The sequence below is a fragment of the Polyodon spathula genome, chromosome 1 (assembly GCF_017654505.1).
Source record: "Polyodon spathula isolate WHYD16114869_AA chromosome 1, ASM1765450v1, whole genome shotgun sequence".
In the NCBI taxonomy this organism is placed as follows: domain Eukaryota; kingdom Metazoa; phylum Chordata; class Actinopteri; order Acipenseriformes; family Polyodontidae; genus Polyodon; species Polyodon spathula.
In genome coordinates, this window is record NC_054534.1 from 17,348,132 (window position 1) to 17,362,515 (window position 14,384).

Sequence of the window (14,384 nt, forward strand, 5' to 3'; positions counted from 1 at the left end):
AAATTCCTTTTGACTACTATAATTATTAAAAGCGATGTGTTCTGTATTAAGTTCAACAGCGGGATTTCATGCTATGATCTTAAGGACCGCTATAGTGCTATTTTCAGGTAAGTGGTAAGAAGTGGTATGCAGCGTACTGCGGTTGCTCACGCATGCCTAAAAAAATGCCTGAACAGCTTTTGCGAAGAAAGCAGGGAAGCGCCCATTCAAATCTGGGCTTTTTTAATAGATCATATTTTCCAGTCTTTTACTTCGTTGTTAATGTAATTTAACATAATTTTCAACCATTAAGAAAGTAGTATGCAAATATGTATCATATGGAATACATTGGGTCTTGTACATTTGTTTACTTGTGCAACTTTACAGTGGACTTCTCATTTTGCCTTGTTCGTAATAAATTGTTTTTTCTTTTTAAAGAAATTGAGTGTCTGTTTCCAGATTAATTTTGCAAAAAAATATGTATAATTAATGGTAAATGTGCCTCTGTTTGACAATAAGAAAACACCCATTAGATCGCAATTGATTGCACCTGTACCAAAATCTGACCACTTTCAATGTGACAATGTATCACTTTCTGTCATTACACGGGTCAAATTTTGTTTTGCGTACCACATTCTGACGACGTACCACTTTCTGACACTACACCGTAAACTAAGAATTTATTGATCGATTCAGTGTTTTATCAGCCACAATCTGATCTGAGTATTACATATATAATTGATATGTATAAAAACTGTACAGCATAAACAGATTAACCTGTTCTGAGATTTTTCAGAGAAATCTGTTGTGACATTACTAACAATGTACTTTTGACAATCGTGGGGAACCACTGGTGTAGCTTTGTGGCCTTTCACTGATTGACTTTTCTTTGTTTGTTTGTCTTTCTTATGCTGAGTTGCATAGGCTCTTGCATTATGTGTTTTGAGGTCGTTCAATATGCAACAGGATTACTGGTGATAAGGAAGATGATGGCTCTTCATTTTGTCCCCTAAATTTAACGCATTGACATGTGTGACGATGTTAACTGTGAGTTTAATGCTGTTCCTCTTCATCAGCTATACAAAGAGCTATGCCATAGCATTCAATGTTACGTTTTTACCCATTAAAAACTAAATGAGAGCATTGCTGTGGCTGGACTTTCTGATATAACTCAGCTGCTTTATGAATGTGTTCGTCTGTGTAAACTGAGAACTCAAAGGGACCCTACTGTTGAGGGATAATTTTGTTATTTTTAACAGAGAAAGTGCTGAATAAACTATTAAATTAATGTTCTGCTTTAATAGGTTACATGATTCCTGAATTGGCTTATAGATTACATAAAGCCCTCCCAGGAGATTCTGGGTGGTACAATAAGTTAATGTCTTGTTAACAAAATGGCCCCTCATTTCTGACACCTGTTTGAACCCAGCACAGAAAAGTGAAAGAAAATCTTTACATTCTGAATATACCAAGGTCATCAGAAAATTCAATTCAGTTGCCTGTGTGTTCTAGACAAGCAAAGGGAGGCGCAGTTCAGGTATTACAATTTGTTTCTCAAATGCCTATTAAAAACTTGGCAACTACAGTCCCGTCTGATCTTTTTCTAATTTTGCTTTAGATTGACAAAGTGTCATCTCTTTCCCTCAATTTACAGAGTAATAGATGTATTTCCTGTTTATGACAATCACAAGCTTAAAAGTTAGGTTCTCAGAACTGTTTTTTGTTTGTGGGCCAAAAAGTAAAAAAATAATAAATAAAAAAAAAATTGACCACTCTCGAGACTACCTTAACTTATTCCTTCACTTTCCAGATTCATTAAAAGGTTTTACAGACACAGGAAACTCAATGTTTCATCAAGTGTATATCTCTGTGTTTTTTAATTAATCATATATCTATTAACAGTTATATAAAAATGAGTAGCAGACAAAACTAAAAGCACAATACATAAATATGGAATAAACTGGCTAATGGTGCAGGTGACATTTTAAACCATTCACGCCAAACCAGGTGTAGATCCTCAAATCGCATTTCCCTTAGCGCAGGTGTTCTGACTCACACAGGCCCCGCTAAATCCCAGGAAAACATTTCACCACCCCACCCCATCCCCCTGGCCCGACTAGACACACATTTCTTTCTCGCTTTCATTCAAGATCACATTCTGTACTAAAACACGTACCTCAGGCTATGGACAATGCAAAATCTTTAAAAGTCCTTCCTCCAGTTCGCTCCTGCAAAGTTCATTCAAACAATCCCACGTTTCCTCCCAGCCTTCTCCAGACAGTACTTGCTGTTGTGAGTCCTGACACAAAAATGCATGTCTTTTATGTTGTCAAATTATGGAGCTCTATACAGCAAGAATGATGAATGCCCTTAAGAAGTCCGGAGATTATGCTTGGGGAAACTTCTGCAGCACAATCCCAATTTAGAAGGAATTTCTCTAATACAGTTCCTCTTTTTTCCCTTAATAATGATCATTATTTTTCTTAAAACATCTTGTTTAACACTGTTTTTGGAGGTTTTTAACATAAGAAAAAAATCCATGTGATATGTATTCAAAGTTAAAGAGTAAATATGTTCACAATAATTTTATTTTTTTTTTTTTTTTTTTTTTTTTTTTTTTTTTTTTTTTTTTTTTAACACACTGAGATTTCATTTTCACTGTATGAGTTTTTAATCTGGCTTTGAGCTTGTACTGTGTGCAGGGACTGGACAAACTACATCGTTCCACTGGAATCATGTGAAAAGCTCACAGATAGGTAAAGGGTGATTTAGAGAAAATTGTCGGAGTAAACACCATAATATAGTAAGGCAAATGTGAAAAAAAAAACCTTTAAGATATTTACCCTTTAAAAACAAAGGACACCTCTGTGCAGTTACAAAGATGGCCATGTGGTCTGAATTGAACCGTTTCTTTTATTCTTTAATTGCTTTGGAATTCAAGGCAATTTTTTCTTAATATAGTAAGCAAATGTGAAAAAAAAAACCTTTAAGATATTTACCCTTTAAAAACAAAGGACACCTCTGTGCAGTTACAAAGATGGCCATGTGGTCTGAATTGAACCGTTTCTTTTATTCTTTAATTGCTTTGGAATTCAAGGCAATTTTCTTTATCTAAACAAGTGCAAAAAGATTTGGCTCCAGCAAAAAAAAAAAACTCTTCTCAGCCTGAGGGGCAAGTTATTGCTTTTTGTAAAAAAAAAAAAAAAAAAAAAAAACTAGATTACTATGTGATAGACTGATGATAACAGGCAATTGATCTATTGTAGTTTTACTGTACTGAAATTACTTTCTAACTCTGTATATTTCATTAAACCCTTCAATATTTAAGAGTTTATCTGTTTAAGAGTTTATCACCAGCACCTGTCTAAATGTCTTGTATGACATTAATTAAAGCTAGATATATCTGTTGCTGGGGTGTGCTTATTTGAAGAAGTAAATAACGGGCATATTTAGATTAATATACAAAATGCCTTCAAATTATGGATTTTGACTCCTGTGAAGGCAATTACAGCATGAAAGCCCCCATACAGGAAACCAGACATTAGCATCTGCTAATTAGTCTGACTTCATTCACATGCTTCCTTATCGGAGTGCAGAATTCCTGGCCATTACTAGGGGAACACACAGAGTACCATGTTTTCAACTTTGATATAGTATCTGTGGCAATGTATGTTATTAACTGACAACATATAAGGTACTTAAAAATACCTTATGAAAAGGAGGCATCGATGCACTTTGAGAACATGCAGGGGGGCTAAGGAGAGGCCGAATGGCAGCACGGAAGACTGCAGCACCGAGGGCAGCGAGTACCAAGGCACCAAGGGGTGCCAAAGCACAGAGGGCACCGTGTGCATTGAGGCTCTGAAGTCTCACAGGCTCAAGCACCGAGGGCACTGAAGCACTGAGGCACTGAGGACTCTGAACATCGAGGGTGCAAGCACTGAGGGTACTGGGGACAGGTGCCTAGCCTTTAACTGCATGCAGTCACACAACCCGGTGTAGTTCATAGCATATGCCAGGGTGGATACACAGGCTCAATGGCCGCAGTAGGCAATGAGAGAGTAGCGTTTAAGTACACGTTGCTGCACCAGGATGCAATGCAAGCTATAGTCTGGCTTTAACCATGTGCAGTCACACAACCGGTGCAGCACATAGAGTACACCAAAGTGGAGCAAAGGCTTCAAGCTACAGTAGGCATTTTTTTATTTTTTTTTAAACAGTAACAAGACAGTACTCCCCATTGTTGTTGTTGTTTTTTTTATTTTATTTTGTGGAGCAATCTTTGCCAAGCACACACGCATGTCATGGTCAATGTTCATCCTGGCTCGCTACTTTGTTTTCATCGATGACATGGCTGAAAACTCAGTTTCGCATAAGTAGGTTGTACTCAATGAGACCAACACTTTCAGTGCAGCAGAAGAAGCAGTGCTGTATTAATCAGAACATTTGCACCAAAATGTCTCCAGGGGCATTTCACTGAACTTGGTTCTGTGAAAGCTGTCTGATGAAATGTCAATGAGCTCTTTTAACAGCTTTCATGGGACAGAGGGTGGCAGTTTAGCTTCAGTATTCTCACTAATGGGGTTTGTAGCCCACAGGTGTGTAGCTGCCTGTTCCATCATGAGTTCAGGAAAGTAAGTATTACATTTGTTGAGTAGAGCAGACAGATGCGCTGCCAGCTGTGGTTTGATTACATCAAAGTCAATGTTTCATTCCTGAATGAAAGAATGTAAGAGCTCAAACATATCAATAGTCCCCCCACAGACACAATCTTTCCAGAGTTGTAGTATCCTTTTGAATGTGTCAATTCTTTCACTCTGGCAATAAAATGAGTGCTCCCACCTTGCATGGTTTTATTCAGCTTATTCATGCAAGGTAACCCGGTTTTGCCAGCCCCACGTCATCTTTTAGCACTTCAGCAAGTTCGGGTTTCTTATCAGCTAAGAAAGTACTTAACTCTTCCTTGAGATTAAATATATGGGTAAGCATTCTGCCTCGAGATAGCCATCTCACCTCTATATGCATGAGCAAGGAATGGTGCTCTGCACCCACTTCCTCACAAAATGCAGCGAAACACCTGGAGTTTGTTACTCTGGATTTAATAAAATTAACAAGTGTTACCGCTGTGTTCAGAACACTGTGAAGACCTGGTTCAATATCTTTCGCAGCAAGCACCTCTCGGTGTAAAAAGCAATGTGTCCAAGTAGCGCAAAGTGCAATGGCTTCTATTTTTTGCACGAGAATGCTTTCCTGTCGTCGATGCAACTCCATCAGTGCAGACTCCAGTGCAATTAGTGCAGCTGATTTCTGCAGAAGTCATAAATCATCTAGCAGTGAAAATATCATCTGACTTTGTTGTTGTCTTGAGCTCCTAGCAAAACAAAGTCTTCCTTTATTCCCTTATTCCACACATACAGAACATAGGTGAGTAAATGGGACATTTTAGAAATGTCTGTGGATTCATCGAGTTGTATAGCAAAATTATTGTCGTGTAGCCGATCAATGCACTGCAAAACTATGTCTTCTGACAAAAAAGTGATCCGTTGTTTGACAGTGTCATTTGACATTGGTGTTTTGCCAGTTCCTTGGCCTTCTGCTCTTCAAAAATTTCCTTTACAATTTCAATGGTATGATATCAACTCAGCAATTGTATGCAATTTTTTTTAGCAATTTTCTGCGCACAAAGTACAATGACACTATTAGCTTTTTATCCGCAGTAGTTGTGGATTTTATTGCAACATTAGTACCAAGCAGTTCCTCAGCCTTTCGCTCAAAAAATGAATGTGGCTTGTTGTTATATATTTCATGCAATGTAATTAAATGTCTTTGTAATTTGGATGATTTCAAACATTCATTCAACAGTACAGTCCAACAATTTTTCATCTGCTTAGTAACCTATCATGCTCCTGCTGAAATACCTGTTACACCATACTTAACCTGAGAGCGTGTTACCTAACCTGAGAGCGTGTTCATTTCTGTGCATGCTTATGACATGCTAAATCTAATAGGTTTCAGCGTGTCATAAACATGTAGGGGAGATAGTACATTCTCTGGTTTATTTTTGGAGGACCCCTTGAAACAGCAGACCCCCAGTTGAGAACCCCTGCCTTAAAACACTCCAAGACCACCTCCTCCCTACAGCTCAGAACCATTTTCCCAACAGTGATTTCTATTTCCAAGATGACAGAGCCAAACAAGTGAAGAAATGATTAAAAGACAAAGTATCACACCACTTCAGTTTTGGCCTGGACATTTGCCAGATCACAATCCTATTGAGAATGTTTGGGGTCTGATAGGACAGGAAAAGTCAATCATGCAACCGAAATGAACTGGAATCAAGCGTAAAGGCTGCATGGAGGAATCTAATGGATAACTCGACCCTTCAACGCCTCATTGAGTCCATGCCTGAGAGGATTTAGGAAGTCTTAAAACACAATGGACTGCACTTCAAATACCAAGTACTATTATTATGGCTTAAAGTAGACTTTTGCAATATTATTTTGTAGTTTCTTTGATTACATGATGTTAAAAAAAAAAAATCTAAATTATGTTGACATCATTTTTTTTAAAAGTCCTAAAATTCTAGGGTGGTGCAAACTTGGCCATAGCTGTATCAAAGTGTAAACAGCACAAAACCTCTAAGAAGATACATAGATCTTTCTACTTGTTGCTTTAAATGATGTAAAAGAGACACAATAGTAACCAATGTCTGTGAGTAAGATATTTAGCATTTTGTTGGCATATATTTAAATATATTTTTATTTGTATTTATTTTTCAATATTGGGACATTCCATGAAGTTACTGTAGGCTATATTTAACTTAGCCATTGCTTGAGTAAACTGTAGAATTATTTTCATTCTTTTTCTGTGTTTGTTTTCCACGCAAAACCTCACTAGAGGAAAACAAACATTAAAAACAGTACTTTTTATGCTTGCCAACACAAACATGACATAATGTACCATATAATGAAATACATTAAGAAAAAATCAATTGACTGCCTGTTATTATTCTGTAATGTAAAAGCAATCTAGCCTGTATCCACAACAACAATAAAGGGACTAATATATTTCTATATGAGAAAAATATCTGTTTACATACAGTTGTTGTTGCTCCAAACGCAGGTGTCTGTGTGGTTCCGGCCCCTTCTTTTGTTTCAAAAACAAAAATATACCTCCCCTCGCATTTTGCAGGGCCCAACTTTTCAAGAATTGTTAGATTTGATGCTATGTAAGAGAGAAACTGCGTAAGTCTTGCAGCTGCTATAGATTTAACCTTTTGCAAAAATGAAATATTTAAAGTAACAAGAAAGAACCACACCTGAAATAAGAAGCAGGGTATTTCAGTTTCCACGACGCATTGACAACTAGTTGCGTATTATCAGCCTTTGTTTAGTCAACCATGTTTTGTAAGCAAGCAGATTAGGCTTTGAATACAGACGTTTTGTCTGGATTTCTGCTCCTACATTTGTTGTTAATTTTCAGTTTGTTGGTGCTTTCCAGTGATTTCTCTTGGCATGTTTACATGTTTCAGATTTCTTCAGGAATGTGTGTATTGTTTGGTAATCTGCACAAGACCTGTTGTGGATTATCCTGCAGTTCAACATGCAACAATATATTTGGAGCACTCTGATTCACGGGCGGTAGAAGGTCACAGTCATTCTTAATTACGTTGCCATTGCTTTAAATCAAAAGTTTTCATCCAGTGTCCTTGTTTTTGTTAGTTTCAGTTTGCTGTGTGTGGAGCAATGCTGTCAGTGTTAATGAATGTTTAAGTTATAACCCTGTGGTTTGAGATTTAGACATAACATGAACCAAAAATGACTGTTCATACATACTTTCAAGTTCTTTAACAGACTTTTTTAAAAATGTCTTTTGTGTTATAACATGTTAATACATGTTTTGTATTAAATATAGATTTGTCACAAGCAGACCACATCAAGTACATGTATGTCAGCTTGTAGTAACACATATTCTGAGTACATACAATAAGAATGAATTAAGTTTGATCTAGAACTTCTGTGTTCTAAATATTAGATACTCTGCCGCCAATACAGAAAAACTATTTCTAAAGCATTAAAAAAAAAAATCTAAGCAAAGTAAAAGATTTTTTTATACCTAAAAACTACAGTTAGTTTCAAATTTACTTGTTGCCTATATACATTAATACTACCTGAATCCATTTCAGATTTGCCATGGCATACCTCACAGAATTGGTGTATTATTGAATAATGTAATAATAAAAAGTACTGCATATTCACATAAAATAATTTAATATTTTATGTAGTACATTAAGATAAATAAACACTTAGTGTTATTCCAGTGGTTAAGTTTAATAAAGCCACATGTGCCAAAGGCAGGGTACGTGTGTAAACCCAGCATTTCAAATTCACTGAAGAGATTAAACAATACTGTATAAAAATGGTTATGTTCATAAACACTGGGGATTAGTAGTTATTTAGTCAACATAAACTAGATTTTAACTGAAATTGAATACTCAAATCTTCCCAAGTGATTATATTTTTTATGACCATTTCGATTATGCTTTTTTTCTTAGTACACCAATGCTAATCAGTGCATTTTTTCCCTACGTGGTTATCACTGCCACCATGCTGTCTGTCTTTGCAAGTTAAACACACAGACTTCATTCTAATTAGGGTGTTATTTTGTTCTTGGAAGTTATTAATGACATTCTTTTGTATTTAAATATAAAGGACTTGTAGTAGTATCTGCTCCCAGGTTGTTGTTTTTTTTGTTTGTTTTTTTTTTGCAAACATGGCAATAGCTGAGCCCCCCAGGTTATGTATAGTAGCTGCTTTGCTGGAAGGGAACCTCTTGTGTCAGAAAGGATTTTTCTAGTCAAACTGAATTAAAGAGCTCCTGAAAACTCTTTAGTTATCGCCACGGAAACAGCTTTGGAGCTGAAATTTGTTCTGATAGAGATCACTAGTTGTGCCAGAAAGCAACTGTAGCACAGGAATAATGGAGAGGGGGAGGAGTGAGGGGAAACAGGACTGGTTTCTATAATGAAAAACAGGGAACTGACTGTTTCTTTGTAGGAGTTTAAAGGAAGATGTCAGTGTTGTTCAGTATAGACAACTACATATTTGCTGGCTGTAAGACAGGATAGATAGTGACTGAGCTTATTCTTTGGTTAGTTGTTTAAACATTTAAAAATGCACATAAGGGACATTTGGTACTTAAAGTGTTTTGCTATTAAAATGCAGTGAACCAAGCATTATAATAAGGTTACATGTAGCATTCTGCTTTGAAGATATACACATCATTAAAGCAGGTAATGGTTTATAGAAACCATTTTTTGGGTATGTTCATACATTCAGAAATTGATAATCCCTATTAATCGTAAGATGTCAAAAAAGGGTTATTTTATTTAAGTTTAAAGTAATTTGAACTCTGAATATATTTTTATGCTTGATTATGTCTTTTTTTCGCAACCAAAACGACTATATTGATAATAAATAAGGCTGCCACGTTTACATTTACATGTAAACTATCTGTTGTAAACTGAAGAGCATCGTTTAAACGAAGGGCAGGGCTTTGTCAAGAAAATGGGGGGGGGGGGGGATTTCTTTTTTTAAATATAGATGCTCAACAATCATATCCTGCTAAGCAGTGAAAGACAAAATAACGCAGAATACATTTCAGTGCAGTGCACTGGAGCGTTGAAAGGACTGGCTCAGCGAGAATGGAAATACCCAAACGGCAATGAACAGTGAGTAAGCAAGATTCGCAAGAACCGGACTTCTGTGTCAACATTTTTTTTTCTTTGTTTTTAATTCTCTATGTGGAATAGGTAGGGTTGACAACTGTTCGGTTTTCGACTGGACATCCAGTTTTAATTTTGGACAGTTGTCAATCCTACCTGTTCCACACAGAGAGACTTTTTAAATGCTGACACTGCATTATGCTAAACAAGCAAGGCAATGTACTCTCCACATGCTGGTCTTTAAGGGTTATTTTGGCAGGATCTTGAGTCCAGTCAGGTGCATTCATTGAGGACTCGAATTTCTGAACAAGAGCTTTAACATCTTGTTCCTTCTTTCTTGTGCATGAAGACATGTTTTAAAGGTAATTTTAGGTTAGAGTTTGGTCTGGATCGTTGAGGTTTGAAATGTATGTTGCCATTTAAAGCGAGTTTCAAAATTGCAATATAACTTTAGCTTTAGAGGCCATCTGTTATAGAATAACAACAACTCTGCTAGGAACCTGGCTGAGAAGATCAACGGGCGTTATAATTGAGTTCTGTTATAACAATCAATAATGCATCTACACATGGGTTTAGGATATGAAGGTGTGTTGTTAATAAAAAAAATATATAATATCTATATAATGTCTATATCAATACAGTTTAAATAATAATAAAAAAACAGTTCTTATAAAGACCAGATAGATAGATAGATAGATAGATAGATAGATAGATAGATAGATAGATAGATAGATAGATAGATAGATAGATAGATAGATAGATAGATAGATAGATAGATAGATAGATAATGTCAGCAAAGATGCCTGATTGGAAAAGTAAGTGCAGATATCAGTCTGGGATCCACTGTGAACATTTGCTCAATGATTAGCTGGAGGTTAAGGCTTAGTGGGTGGGCAGCACTGCCTGCCCATGCTTTATTAAAAAAGCAAGGCTATTCATCGATGGCCTCTGACAGAAACCAGTTTGTTTATTTAAATGACAAACATCCAGCCTTGAAACAAGTGCAGTAGCAGAGGGCACCTAAATAGAATGAGACACTTTTCTTTATAGCCGCCCACCCACATAGATAGCTAATATCCAATGCTCAATTAACAGACATCATGAATATATTTTGTTGCTCACTAACCTGGCTTTCAACTATGAAATATAGGGCTCCAATCACAAAACGTTTAGGACATTTTTATAAGCATTATCTTAGGTTAAACATTTCCAATATGGAAGAAATTTGATTGTTTTTAAAAGCAGTCCTTAATAAATCGGGACCAGAGTTTCAGAAGAGGAAAACGCTGCAGAGGTACTGGGCATTTTTATATGACTGGGAGATTGATGTTTTGATCATAACAAAATAATTGTAATTTTCTTTTAATAACAAGTGGTTGAAAACTGTGAAGTCTGGTTTATACTTGAGGCCAGCTGAGCTTTAACCCTTTGCAGTCCATTTATTCAGCACTTGTCAGATGTGTCAGGTCCAATTTATTTTCACACATGCTGTTTATTTTACACGCACTGTTTAAAATATATTTTTTTCAGAGTAAAACAGGTTTAAAAGGCACTGCATAGCAAAAGGACACTCAGTACTGCATCTCCAGCCAAGCCCCACTCCTTGTTCGCTGTATTTTTCCCAGACCTCTTCATAGTCGTGCATACTGATAAATCCTCTCCTGATCGTTCGTTTTATCACCAAACTTCTCAATAATGCGATCCAAGTGATTATTTTATTAATATAACATCTCAAAAAGCTCTGCAAATGTCTGTGACATTCTTTGAGTGCTGGATGCAGTTATCTTCTTTGTTTGTATCCATGTTAGCTCTGTGGTGCAGGGGCTATGTGTATTGTTCAGATATGCCACTTTTTTTCTGAAACATTTATACTCATAGTACATATAAAATTAGGTCAGATGAATACAGTGTGCCAAAAATCCATATTTAGGTAAATGCTACCAAACATCACTTCAATTCTAAGTATTTAGTATTATACTACCTTGTAGAACGTAAGGTTGTGGATGCAACCCCGGTTCTCTGAAAGAGAAAATAGCTATCAACTAATGGGTATTGCCGTCAGGTGATAGGATTATGCTGAGCTTAATATAAAAGCTGCTTTTAGGCCTCTGTGGCTCTGACATCAGCGCCCCGCCCCTCAGGTGCTGAATGACTATGCAGAGCGTAGGAAGCCCAGCCTCTTTTGCTTCAGGCTGCAAGGGCTACTGAAGTGACCTCACTGCTTGATGGCTATTTTCTCTTTCAGAGAACCTGGGTTACAGCCGCAACCTTACGTTCTCTTTCATTTCGAAAATAGCCATCAACTAATATGTACTGTGTACCAAAGCAGTCATGAGGGAGACCATGCAGCAGTAGAACAGGATCGGTCTACATGTAAAAAACACACACGGAACAGCGCCTCAGCGTGTGGTTTGAAAGACATATGCCCTAACACTGTTCTATGAACAGAGGGTCTTTAACAGTACGATATTGTATCGGGATACTCTTACCACATGGGTAACGCTGGAGAGCGTACTCAAATTGCACAGCAGTCTAATCCAGACTAACACTAAGTGGTCTCTTCCACTGGTGTAATAGAGTCCAAGACCGAAGCTCCAAAGAGTGGAGCAGAGGAATCCAGCACATTCATTCTGTAGAACCTCATGAAAGTGTGTGGCGTAGTCCAGCTAGCCGCAGCACACATTTCAGACACTGGGACACCTCGAAAGAGGGCCCAGGTCATCGCCATACCCCTGGTAGAATGCACCTTCAATTGCCCCAGAGGGGAAAGGCCAGCAGATTCATAAGCCAGAGCAATGTCATCCACTATCCAATGGGACAGGCGCTGTTTAGACAATGCCTGACCCAGCGACCTAGAACCATAGCACATAAACAACTGTTCAGTGTATCAACATAGCACCTCAATGCCCTCACCGGGCAGAGCATGTGCAACCGTTGGTCCTCCAGAGAGGAGGATGGAATGCCATCAACTCCACAGATTGGTATACGTGGAATGGGGATATTACTTTCTGTAAAAATGCAGAGTTTGGTTGAATGGAGACTCTAGACCCGTCTCCAGCGAAGCCAGTGTAAGAAGGGTGCACTGAAAGTGCATGCAGCTCACTCACCCGTTTTGCTGAAGCAATAGCCAGCAAAAGCGTAGTCTTTAAGTCTACTTCGTGAATGGCATGCTTCAAAAGAAGCACCAGGATTTCTGTGTTGAGAGCCGCATGTTGGAGTGGGTCCTTCACTGCAGTTACTGTAACCAGCCTGCATAGTCTTGAGCATCCAACTGTCGTTGGTGTGGTTTGCCAGTATACTAACTGGAAGACAGAGGTTGAAGGCTGCTATGGCTCTTCAGGGATGCTGAGCCTTAGGCCGCACGGGGGGCAAGGTCGTGGGACCCTTGGGTCGCTGGCGATTGCCGCCCCCCCTAGGGCACCAGTTGCCCCTCTTTGCAGGCCGACCGCTTTGCGGGGTAGGTGCTGCCGGGCGTGCTGTAGGAGCACGAGCAGGCCTGGGCATAGGCTGTCGCCCCCACAGGGGGCAAACCCTAGCAGGCAAGGCAGGTTTCCGTGGAAGCAGCTGGACATACTGCCTTGATGACTCCCTGGTCTTCAGAGTCCTCTGAAGCATCTTCTCCACTGCGGGGCCAAACGTATGGCCAGGAGTGATAGGGGCGTCCAGGAGAGAGGACTTGTCCTGCTCCTGAACTCTAGCCTGGGAAAGCCAGTGTTGCCGTCTGGTGACCACCAGCGCCTTAAGGCATCAGCCTGCCGCTCTGGCGGTGAGTTGGGCCAGTCTGGTGACTGCCTCAGAGACCTGGTTCAGCTCTTGTCTGTGAGCCATGGTGACCATATCAGGGAGCTCGTTAATAAGGATGGCCTGATAGACAGAGAGCATGCTCGACACATTGAAAAGCCGGGCAGCTTGGGAGCAAGTGGCATACGCCTTCTTGAGGTGCATCTCTGTTGTCCGACACTGACTGTTAGGACATTGTAGGTCCAATCTCAGGTGCCTGTACCAGGGCTGCAATGGTGGAGTCCATCGGGGGGGAGGCTGCCAAGCCGGCACCCTCCACTCCCTGCATGGAAGAAAAAGCTCCAGCCACCGTGCTAGGTGCTGACACTGGGTTGGAAGGAAGGCAGGATCTCCCTGACAAAGTACTGGCTTAACCGAGGAGAACCAGGAGGCCTGGGCCATTCCACCCGTAGACGTTGAGCCGCTCGCTCAACCAAAGCCTCAAACGCTGGCCCTGGAGATACTTCCGGTTCCTGTTGCAGCTCGTCTACCGAGTTGCAAGAAGGTCCCTCCTGCACAAGCTCGTCGTCACCAGACGCCTGCAGAGAGAGGATGTCCTCTTCATAGCCTGAGATGGCCTCAGGCTCAAGCTCAGGCTCAGACTCAGGCTCAACAGTCGGAATGGGCGGCCGGGGAACCAGCGCAGCCGTGGTGCCAGGGGCCGATAACATACTCATCATGAGTGATTGTTGTCTCATCACCACCTCCATAAAACGACCAATCTGGTCCGTGAGGGCCGAGATCCCGCTAGGCTGTTTGTCCCTAGGGGACCTGGGGCACGTACGCTTCCGTGCGGGAGGTGAACGCTCCATAGGAGGGGAGCGCCGAAGCTGCCCCACGCTCCTGGTAGGTGAGCGAGAGCATCGCCCGAGAGATGGGGAGGGTGACCTGGATAGTTGCA